Here is an 11,693-nt window from a genome sequence, read left to right as displayed (position 1 = left end):
CCATAAAGGGCTTCAAGAACTCTTCAATAGTGACAAATCTTCTGTTGGTCATGACATGCTAATTTATGCTGACTGATATGAAGTCGGCTAACTGTGATAAAGAATCCATTAAAGAACTGAAAGAATAAATGAAACTGAATAAATTATGGAAGGATCTGGAGGAAACAACACCAGAAGACTACCTGTCATGAAAAAGACATGTTCTCATGTTGCTGTCAACCAGTGGGCTCATAAAAAAGAACAATTTATCAACACTTTGTGTCTGCTTCCTGTTGTCATTTGTCTTCCAGTCCTTGCTCCTTGCCTGTATTATGAAAAGCTCTCCACACCTGGCTGACGAAGCAACTCCTCTATTTTCATCTGAAGGGCTGAAATACTACCTGTTTTAGTGGGTGAAACCCTGAACTGTCTTGCCAGGTGTCAATAATAGAGTTGTATACAAGAAGCTTGCACAACAACAAACCTAATCATTCTAAGGAAACGTTATCTCAGATCATATTATCTGCCTCTCTAGAAAGCTTCCCCCAAGAGCTTCTTTCAACTCCTGCACCCACTAATATCCTGAGAGATTGAAAGACCTCTAAGCCTATCTCCATAAGTGCAACTGTGGCTTGAGAGAAAGAATGCACAGATCTTTAATCATGAGACTTCTAATTTATAGACTTTGCTTCAAGCTCTTTCTCTTTAAATCTTCTTTCCAGTTAGCAATAAATAAGGCCCAATTCTAATTCTTCCATTAATGTCTTTACTTGTTACACATCAGGAGAAATTTACCAAGATTTTCCAAACGGAACACAAGAACAAACGATTAACTCTTTGTAGGTACAATCCTCAGGATGCAACTGTCTGAAAAGCATCTTTCAGGGTAGTGATTAACCAAATCAAGAGGAAAGCAAAAATCTTAAGACATGCAAAAAGGAATTCACATGCAGAAACCATCGTGCAGAGTAAGTCTTCCCTGAATCTGTGGGGCACCATTTCCTACTGAGGAACAGCACAGAGCTGGTAGGGAGGTGGTTTCATTGTGCTCCCAAAACCAAGGTTTGTATTGGCTTCTTTCACTCCTTCTGGCAGGTTGAACATGAATGCCTGTAACGGGGTGGAAAAGACAATAGCGAGCTTCATCCTTGCCAGCTCCCCCATACACACACGGTGCCCTGTGAAAAGACAGAAAAGGCAATCAGCGAAAGGATTTCTATCACACCTCCCTTTCTAACCTGCTTGGGTTTTTTCTTTGTTTGCTTGTTTTCTGCAGACTTTGTCCTTTTCGGTGAACTGACTTTGTCATTTAATGATTCAGAACTGAAAGGCTGCTTGTATTTCTACGAAAAGGATTAATCTATATTTACAGCAGGCAGCCAGACATTATAGAAATGATCATCAGAGTCGCGTAGTTTACATTTACAGTCTTCCTAGCACTATGCATTTTGCTGCTACTATTTCGGTAACTGGCTCTCTCCTCCAAGTGACACTGGATCTGTCTTCCAAGATAAACTTTTCTATATGTCATTCCTTCTCTTCCAATCTTTTCCACAGAATGCTTCCTTGTTTACCAAGTTTCCATCTTTATCCAGAAAGTGGCCTGGATTAAACTGATCAGGTGTCTTCCATTTTCCAGGATCACACAGAACAGAATGAGTCAATATTTGATAAAATTATGGTGTTCTGAAAAAGGAGCAGCAGCTTCAGTTCTGTCTTATTGTTCATATTCATCAGATAAGTAAATAATGACAATGGAGCAAAGAATTTAAAGTCCTAACTTAAAGTCTCATTTTTTTCAAAAATGAGATCAAGCTATAAAACATCTCATAAGAAGTTTAAACTTTTGGAAATGTTGCGACTTCCTTTCCTTTATTATTTGCTGCCAACAAGTTCAATAAAATAAATGGTTAGGATTTTATAATGTTCATATTGTTAAAATGTGTTGCTTTTATTTTTCCTATTGTCACTAAGTATTTTTATTACTTATTCAGCTTTTGAGTTACAGAATATCATGAGTATCAGTTTAATTTTTCCCTTTGTACTCAATAATTTCTGCAATGCTAGAGTTGCTTTGAGCAGCTCCAGAAAAAAGGAATGAAAATGAAACTACATGAAAAGCAGTGATGGAAGAATATTTAGAAACAAGCCCTGATGTACCTTTCAGTTACAAAACTTGAAAATACTTTATTTTCATTATAACATTTGCAAGATACTGCATTTAAAAGTTTGTGATATGAAAATAATTTCAAATTTCCAAGTTTTTCAATGAAACCTTTTTTCCATTTTTGGATGGCTTTTTTTCACCAGCTGATAAGCCATTTTGACAAGAGACAGACCTGAGATTGCTGGAAATCAATATGTTTACCTCCAGTCACAGTTCACAAGTTTTCTGTCAACAGAAATAATGATCTAAGAACCTACTAATAGTTAGGACAAAGTGCACATTTCCTTGCAAAAGGCCAGCCGTAGAGACAGTCATAGCTTAGGGGCACTGCTAGAACACAAGAGTTCATGTGCCAGTCAGGAAAACCCTCAAAAGCCTTTCTAAATGCATCTAATGTACCAAAGACCTACCGATATCAGCAGTTCTCACAGTTATTTTTCAACTAAATGAGCAATTAAAAGAAACTAAAAAAGGACAGTGTTTTGGGCATCATCAGCTGAGGTGGCTTCAGCTGTTAAAAAGTTACTTTAAATCAGTTTTAAAAACTGTTACAAGTGTACCAGACATCAGATATTCAAATATGCAGCATATTTGTCCCTTTGGAACAGGAAATCCCAGCAGCTCTGTGTCCTTCACACTCTTTCTGGGAAGCGCAATTAAGATTATATTACTGTATTGCTAGATCTCATGAATTACAGTGTTTTTATAGGGCAACTTTGTTCTGCCCTCATAGCAAAATAAATGGGAACAACCCAGAACAGCATCCAGCTCCTTTTGGAATGTCTCTAAGGAGGAATATTCAGCTTTAAATATACAATAAAAAATCTATAAACTCTATACTCATATTTCCTATTGCTTTTTACAGTAAGAAAAACACCCAACAAGTTGAAAGAGATATTCTATAAAATAAGAATACCTTCAAATTCCCATACAGATGACCTGAATGAAATTTGACACTGAAGTTGTTTATAGATTGCATACCCAAGTAATACTTTAAAAAGAATGGTAGCAGACAAAGTCATTCTATAATAATAGTTAGGTTCCTGGTATGTTTACTGCTCTGAGGTAATTTATAAAAAGACTTTTATTAATATTTATTTTTACAGAGGCAGGGAATCAACTGGAAAATGAAATATTAATGATGTATTAGGAGACCAGTTTAGTAACTGATCAAGGATTGTTCTTCTCTCAGAACCACATAGATTTTGCTTGTCATCTACACATGGCCTAATTGCTATTCTGTAATTACCTGCCTTGGGAAGAACTTACACAAATTAATTTTTCTCAAGGACTTTTTTTTTTTTTTTTTTTACTTACAATCTGAGCTGAAATGGTAGTTTCTGATTAATTTCTGAGCTGAAGTGGTATGATTAATACTACAGCCTTTATCATTGCAATTAGATTGACCCTATGCATCAGGAAACTTAAGACTGTTTTAATATATCCTGAGAGGATGAAAGATCATGTTGTGAAAATTCAGTATGTGCAATCCAGTCTCAAATTTTAGGTATTTTGAAGATCTGTTAGGTAACAACATTGGGAGATCCTTTCTCCTTACCACGTCCACCATTTTCTTCTTGCCAGCCTCCTGCTGTGCCTGGTACCCAGCTTAAACTCTCAAATATGAGGCCTTTGAAGTGATTTGTATACCTTTTAATCCTTTCTATCCTGTACATTCTGACTCTTCGTTTTCACTTATTTTACTCCGCCAATCTCTATCCTTCCTTTGTGAATATCAGTATTAAAAGCACACAGTTTCAAGCTACTCACCCCAATCTTTTTTTATAGCTATTAATACATAGATATCTATGTTTGAAGTTTTAAGCCTCATGGAATAACCACACGTATTAGCAACCTCCCACTGTATTGAAATTATTTCTGCTGCAAAGAAGCCAGGAGCGTACCAAAGAGTAGCAGTCATGGGTTAAAAAGGATGACCTGAAGACTCCACCTTGCCCTCAGAGGAAGTCTAATTATTGCCAGTGGAGGAGCAACAGTGCAATTTGTCTCATGTGAGACTAGACTCCTCCCTCTGATCAGATGAATCACACCCTGCATTGTACAGATCTCTTAAAAATGAAACCTAAAATGACTGGCCTGTTCATTAGAAAGGACACGGCAAGAAACAGTTAGATGCAGTTCACCTGATTCATACCCTAATAATTAGTTCCTCTACTATTGTTTGAACGAGCTCTACTATTATTTGAACATGCATGATTTCTAAAAAGTTGCAGAACTGTTTGGGTGTGCTTACCTTGGATATCAGGATAAACCACCATATAGAGCAATGCCCAATGTAAAATGGTGGCTGTAGTTTCTGCACCTGCCAGAAAGAGGTCAAAAATTGTCTGGATCAAGTTTTCTTCATCAGAAGTAGCATCAGCATCTCCTTTAGTCCGCAGATATGAATTGGAAAGATCAAGTTATGGCACACAAAAAAGAAGTAAACCACCTTGCATGACAAGAATATTTACTGATACTATCCAAAATGAAAACAAACAAACAAACAAATAGATAAAATTAAAGGGCTAGAAAATAAAACCTTCTGAATAATATGAAGACATTTTCTAATATTCTCCAGTACATTTGACAATTTATCCTATCCACATACACATGTTGTTCTTCAGCCATGACAAAGTTACTAATTGTACATGCTTTCTACTCCTGCTGGAAATTCCATCATAACAGTCATTTCTAGTTGTACCTTAACCATTTGCAGATCTGTTATTATAGTGGTTATAGATAATCTACCTGTAAATCTACTTACATTATTACTTCATCCTCCTCCTGCCATCTTTCAGTGTCAGCTTTTTTTAATTCATCTACCTATAAGCTTTTCTATGGAGAAATTGTATACTTCTAAATTTATATTAGACATCATTATAATCAAAGGAGCACTTAAAATCCCTTTTTGTTAGTGGAGCATGAGAAATGTTCAGAGATACTCACTTTATCTATCTCATCCAGATAGTAATCAATAAAAATCTTGATTTCCATCTGGTTTTCCTTTTTCTTTGTGGTTTTCAAGTTCCTTTGCTAATAGAGTGTTCACAAAATTTATGCTGGACGTAGTCTGTTTAAATGGTGCTAGGAAATGGCTTGCAAGCCAGGGAAACATTTCATATGCTTATAAAAGAGATATTTTAGATATGTGGTATTATTGCCATTAGCAAACTAATTTGAATCCTAATACAGGCTTTTCGGTAGTGGAAAAAGCAAATGAAAGACTGATGACTGCATCTTCACCATTACATTGAAGGGATAGTGTCTATCCCATGATTCATTAAAGCCTTTCTTAATCCCATTTTTCCCTGAAGCAGAATTTCTTTTAGTTTCATGCTATAAATTTTCCATTGTGATGTACAAAGAATGCATGAAGTTCCTCTGTACCCCAATTCTTTGCTAGGCTGAACTTCAGTAACAAGGACCTCATATAAAATATGTCCCTGTTCTCAGTTTATCCAACATACGTACCATTTCTCTCTCATTACTAAAAGAAAAGATCCAAGCTGACTTCTTTGACACATCTGCTAACTGAAAATAGAAATAGCCAAACCCAGGTTTATTCTCGTACTGTAGGATACCGAATACATGGGGATTTTATTCAGATACGCCTTTTCACAGATAAGCAGCAAACTTGCCGCATCTGTGTGATATGCCAAACAACTTGATGAAGTAGAAATACTGAGCTGTGTGGACTCCCTACTGTTTATTCATTCTTCTAAACCTATTCACATTCTTGCACATATACCATTATAAAAGCACATCTCTGCAGAAAAGAAACAAAACACTTTTTACATCAATTCCATTCCTCTACTTCATTTTCCTTTCTTTTTTCCCCATTTACAGATTGCACCATGTCCTCCTAGTATACAGAATTACTGCAGCTTAAATTATGCAGTAGGTCATAACTCTTGGGCTCACCTATTTAAATGGCAGCTGCATTACAAAGATTTATCTTCCCAACAAACCTATTCAGATTCCTGGCTTGTATTTCTTCTTCGTCCTACTGCATAACTTTGCTTAAAACTACCTGCCCACTTACCAGGAAAACAGATTAGTACAGACCATCATTAAAGGATTGTACATCACTGTGAAAGCACCGTGGAGAACAGAACAGAATGAAATATTGGACTAGAATGTTTTTGTTAGCTGTAAACACACTATTATGAGTTTTTAAGAACAGCTTATACAAATACCTACTGAGAGCAGTTTGGAAACGTCTGATCCTGTGTTTACCCTGATTAGAAGATAGCTTAGGAATCATTCCAAAACGCCTCTGTTGCTTCCAGAGACCACCATCAGAGAACATAATAACCTAGGATCATAATGAACTAATGCTGTTAATGCTTTATAAATTGATGAATTGATACAGTTAATACATCAAAGAAGCTTCTCTTTCATTCTAATTTTTTCAAATTTTTGCCAGCAGTGCGGCAGCGTTCCTCTTTCCTCTCCTTTCTTCTTCTAGTTTAGCCATCTATTTCCTGCATAGAAACTCTTACAGTAGCTACATTCTGCCATTATTATTCCAACAGAATCAAAAAAAGAAATGCTTTGTAAAAACTCATGAAAATATTAACCTTTTTTCCACTGTAAATTAATGATTTTGAGGTTCTAAATCAGTTTCCAAAACCAGGGTTAGAACACACAAAAAGAATTTGTGAAAATAATAATTTCCATGAGTCAAAATGTGAAAGGTACTGCTTGTTGGCCTTCCGGCAATGTCTTCAGCACGGACAGTCAGACCTTCCTTCACTGCCCGAAACCCTTGCAGGACAACTATAGGAATGTTTGAAACCCATAAGGTAGAAGACATTACCATTAATTCGGCCATCTGTAGAAAAAAGCAGCATCAGAACAATGTGGGTGAGAACCAGTACATTTATATCAAACATGATGAACCAGTCATTTTCCCTTCGCAGATGCTCCAGGGGTGACATCTTGAGAAGAGAGCATCAAATCTATTCTTACATATAACACAGCTTGAAGTCAGGTTTCTATCTAAAGTCTCATTTACTAAAGATCAAGATGTTCCTAAAATGTCAGACAGCCAATATTGCCAGTGTCTGTGATGTTATTTATCACGTATCTTACAATTCAAACTCATTGCAGATGTATTCTTACATGTTTCTAAGAAGAAAACATTAGCTCATGAGTTTTATGTGACCAATCTACAGATTCCCCTTTGTGTATTAAATGTAGCAAAAGCAGCTGAGGAGGTGGGTAAAGCAGAAATCACCCTCTCCTTTCTAGCCCACCTGTGATAGCCTTGTCTCCACAATGCTGTGCACACAGACGTGAGGTATAAACAATTACAGCGAAAACTGTCACAAATATGCGCTAACTTCAGATGCCCATTTAAGAGTATAAGGAATCACATTTTGAGGTACTGAGGTGTTCTGCAGTACTTTTGCAGTACAAGTAGACTGCTGACATCAAGGTGGGTTAATTTAAAGCAGCATAACTTAAATGATATTTCTAATTGCGTTTCCAGTTAATAGATGATCAGCATCAATTTAAATACCTTTAATCCCTTCCTGCATTGGTTGATCTTCATTCTCCTCCCAGAGGAAGATTTAGGCATTTCAGTATTCCAAGGGCGTTTTGGGGTTTTTCCCCCAACAAACTATACAAAAGACTGTATCTAATTGTTTTATTCCTTGAAACTTACTTGATAGAATTTACTGCCACAACCAAGAGTAAGTGTCCTTTGTTTAAAACGTAGTTTTCTTCTCATATGTTTCTAGATCTTCTCCTTGGTGTATTTACACTTGAGTTTGACATTTCTAGGAATTGTTTTATCCAGCTCCCAACAAATTTTATAACCCCAAAGTATGAAGAGAAGAAGGAAGAACTGAAAGGAATACAAAATGCAGGAAAGGCGCTGCAAGAGGCAAACAAAAATGGAACTTATCCACTCATCTGGTTCCATGAATCCCCAACATTGGCCTCAATATCTTTCCCAGCAAATGGCAATGAGAATAGTATCTGTTGTTTAACAAATAACAGCTGGGGGTCAGAGGGAGAGGATGCAGGTATCCAGCAGCCAAAAGATGAAAAAGTACGAATTAAGCCTTCACCTGTACACAGGTCTTGCTGGAGAACACGCTCAATTTTGTGTTTCTGATAAATTTGCCCTTTCATGCAAAGACTCTCACTATTTTTTTAAAAACTAAAAATCCAGCTGTGGAACTGAAACTACAATCCCTGTTTACGCAAACTTATCAGTAATGGTACCAATAAATACTGTCCATCTGCCCTGCATTTGGCTTCATATAAGAGCAAAATCAAGACATTTAAATTGGTAAATTAATAAATATCATACTAATATTGTAATAATATAGGCAATATTTAGATCACAAACTAATCATTACTGAAGAACATGGTGTTATCAAAAATAGCAGGGTGGGTCAGTCAACTGCATATGAAAACTTAAATCCCTTTGTTGACCAGCTTAAGGTTAATTGTAAGGCTTTTTTAAATACTCAGATTAGACATTTATGAAAGCCTTTCAGTACTTCTCACATTGTACTTTATTAAAGTTAAGATTGTTTACATGTGGCAACTCCTAGCACAATGAAATATTTGAACACTGATTTGCACAGCTCAGGCCAGTGCTTAAAATTTTGCTGACTTAGCTCTATTGGTTCAAGATGTGAAAAACCTTTGTCTCTATGCTGATATCACTGCACTGATGAAAACCCTTCTGTGGACAGGATCATGCTACCAGAGATTTGTCAGTTTATGCCATTTGGAGGTGCAGAACCATCCTGTTGGCAGAAAAGCTCTAAAAGAGCACACTGGTCAAGAAGTTCCTCAGGCTGGTCAAAGAAGCAGCAGCAGCGGGGTTTGTTATCATCTCACACAATAGAGTCAGGCTGCAGCATCGATCCACTTCTGAGAAAACAACTGCAGATGTTATAGCCATTTATGTAATTTTGTTGGGTGGTTTTTTTTTTTTTTTTAGACTCCTTAATCTTGTTCTTTAATAAGGAACGTAAAAACTTACCAGATAGAACTGGACCAAGTTTGGAAACAAAAAAATTCACGTGATGTTCACTGCATTGCTAACTCTTGGGACATGAAAAGCAGAACTGGGACCACTGCACCATCCCTTATTGCCAGGTGACCCCAACTAAACAATATACTCACCCCTTTCTATTGATTTCTTATTTTTCTTACACTGTTTTCTCTTCATTTTCTTGTTTGTTTTTAAATTTGAGGTACGTTTGCTCTTCTTCTTGACCATTTTGCAGCATGACAAACAATCTGGAAGAGCAGGTTGTGTTGCACTTAGGAGCAGTACTAACTACTGGACATCAGTTTGTGAATCACAGGTCTGAATATTGGTTTTTAAAACACTGGGCATGGTAACAATATTATGAAAGTTCAGTACTTCTTGGGACAGAAATTAGGAATGAGACAGCCACAGCATGTTGTGCTAGGCAATCAAAGAGATGAGAACAAAATATTCCTTACTGAAGTTTGTCCCACTACTACAAAGCAGAAGTTTCAAACAGCTCAAGACTTGTAGGTCTATTTAAAAACGTGGAGTTGAATGGACCAGATTGCTTCTGAGTGAAAACTCTTCCAGTGCTACCTAGTTTCTTGCTTTATCTACCTCATTTCCCTTTGCCTACCACGGTTTTTACCTTCCCATTTGGGAAATGAAATTCTAATATTGAGCTATCAACAGCAGAAATAATGCAATCCAGTCCAGCATCTTTCACCTGTAGCCTCTGGACCCCAATGGGTCCACAGAGCACCTCTAAGGTGTGGTGAAAGGTGAAGAAATGCAGATTCATAAATGCTATTCAGCAACATATAAAAACCTTTTTTCACTTAGAGTCTCTTAAAAAAATTTCCCAATGGAGATACAAGTTCTTTGTAAAAATTTGTAAAAGGACTTGTATCTCCATTGGTATGTTTTTTAAGAGACCCTAAGCAAAAAAGCTTTAAAGCAATACGGATCCTGTGTGCCTGTTCCTAAACCCTACCTCTTATTCAGGCTCTCATATGTCCTATATTCACAGAGATGCCTGAGACTTGGGTGTCAACACAGCAGACACCAGCTACTCAATTGTTTCATTACACCCATTTTTGCAACATCATCTTTATATTAGTAGAAAAACTGAATCCTAGTTTTGCAGTAGTGCACAACCCACCCTCCACTCCCAACAGAATCTGCATCAACACAACACAACGTGGCATCACAGAGCTATATACGGATTAGAGAGCAGGAGAGCCACATCAGCTTGTTCTGCTTGACCCACACAAGCTTGCGCATCTCTTCTGCCAAGCTCTGACTAGCTGCAGCAGCAGCAAGTGCCAGCTCCAAATCTATAGGAGTCATGATAAAAACATCCTTTTCAGCCCCTACCCAGAAGCCTGAGAAGAGAGTACTGAACCTTGTGATACTGAGCTCCTTCACAAAAACATTTTTTTAACCAACAGCATTAAAGAAAGAAAACTCTAACATGGTGGATAAACAAGGCAAGGACAACTAAGCCTTGAAGTATAATTGCAGTAACAATTGTAGACCTTTTCCTTAAGGAAGGAAACTGGCAGAGCAACAGAGCATTTGCTACATTGACTAGTAGCCCTCACTCTGACCTTGCTTTTTAAATCTTGCTGGGTAACAAGGACAGACTCACAGTGTGAGTGGTTTCTGGCACTTGCTCTTCACCAGCCCTGCTTGGGCACTGTTCCTGCTTCTGCCAGCTGCATCTTGCAGCACTCTTCCCCCTGATGCGCATGCCTTACTAACAGGCACTCTTAACTCAGCAGCTCTGCTAAGTCTCCCTTAGCTCAGCTGTCTGAAGGCTGTGTGCAACTGCCCCTGTGCTCACAGAAAGCTCTCAAGAAGTTCAGTTCTCACACAGCTCTCAGGAAACACTACATAAATTTCTCCTGCCTTGTCCTTCCTTTGCAGGTGCCAAGCTTTGCTTCACACAACCGCAAGCAGTCCCCTTAACTATGCTTCAGGCATCAATAAAGAGACATGGCCAGCCTAGACTACTGTACAGCATTATCATTACAAACTCCACTGTGTGAGAGGACTCCCTCTTTCATAGAGATGCCTCTCAAATACACAACAATATATGCAAAAAAACCATTTTCAGGCCAGCCCACTAGTCCATTACCATTTACACCCACTTTGTTTCACCAGCAGTGGGGCTCCCCTCTGCAATTCTTCATCAGGGAGTATGAGGGGTTTGCCTTCACTTTCACAGCCCAAGTTGCTGGCCTCACACTCAAATGAAGGGTTGCACTGTTGTAGCTCTGTTACTTCCAGATTCAAGCTATCGTCTCCACGTGGCTGTCAGCTTAACAGACAAACCAGCTGGCTCACATCTAGTTGAGGCATCCCTCCACAGCCCTGTTCCCCCATGCAACCATACCGAGGGGCTCTGGCAATACCCAGAGCCGCCGCCTCTGGGAAGAGCATTTCTATACCCCACTCTAGATTTGAGAATGCATGGGAATGAGGGGAAGCCCCCCCAACACCTGGCTTTAACGTTTCTTCTCTCTCCAGTTAAGATTC

The 11,693-nt window shown here is 38.0% G+C and overlaps 1 pseudogene; it reads right to left on the bottom strand.

Moving 5' to 3' along the window:
• Positions 1-981: 981 nt before the first annotated feature.
• LOC104034408 (cytochrome P450 2J2-like) lies at positions 982-6,983 on the bottom strand (annotated as a pseudogene).
• Between the last annotated feature and the right edge of the window lie 4,710 nt (positions 6,984-11,693).

This window comes from Pelecanus crispus, chromosome 9 (genome assembly GCF_030463565.1).
Source record: "Pelecanus crispus isolate bPelCri1 chromosome 9, bPelCri1.pri, whole genome shotgun sequence".
NCBI classification, from domain to species: domain Eukaryota; kingdom Metazoa; phylum Chordata; class Aves; order Pelecaniformes; family Pelecanidae; genus Pelecanus; species Pelecanus crispus.
The sequence above is the reverse complement of the archived record's forward strand: the minus strand, read 5'-3'. Positions and strand labels throughout refer to the sequence as shown.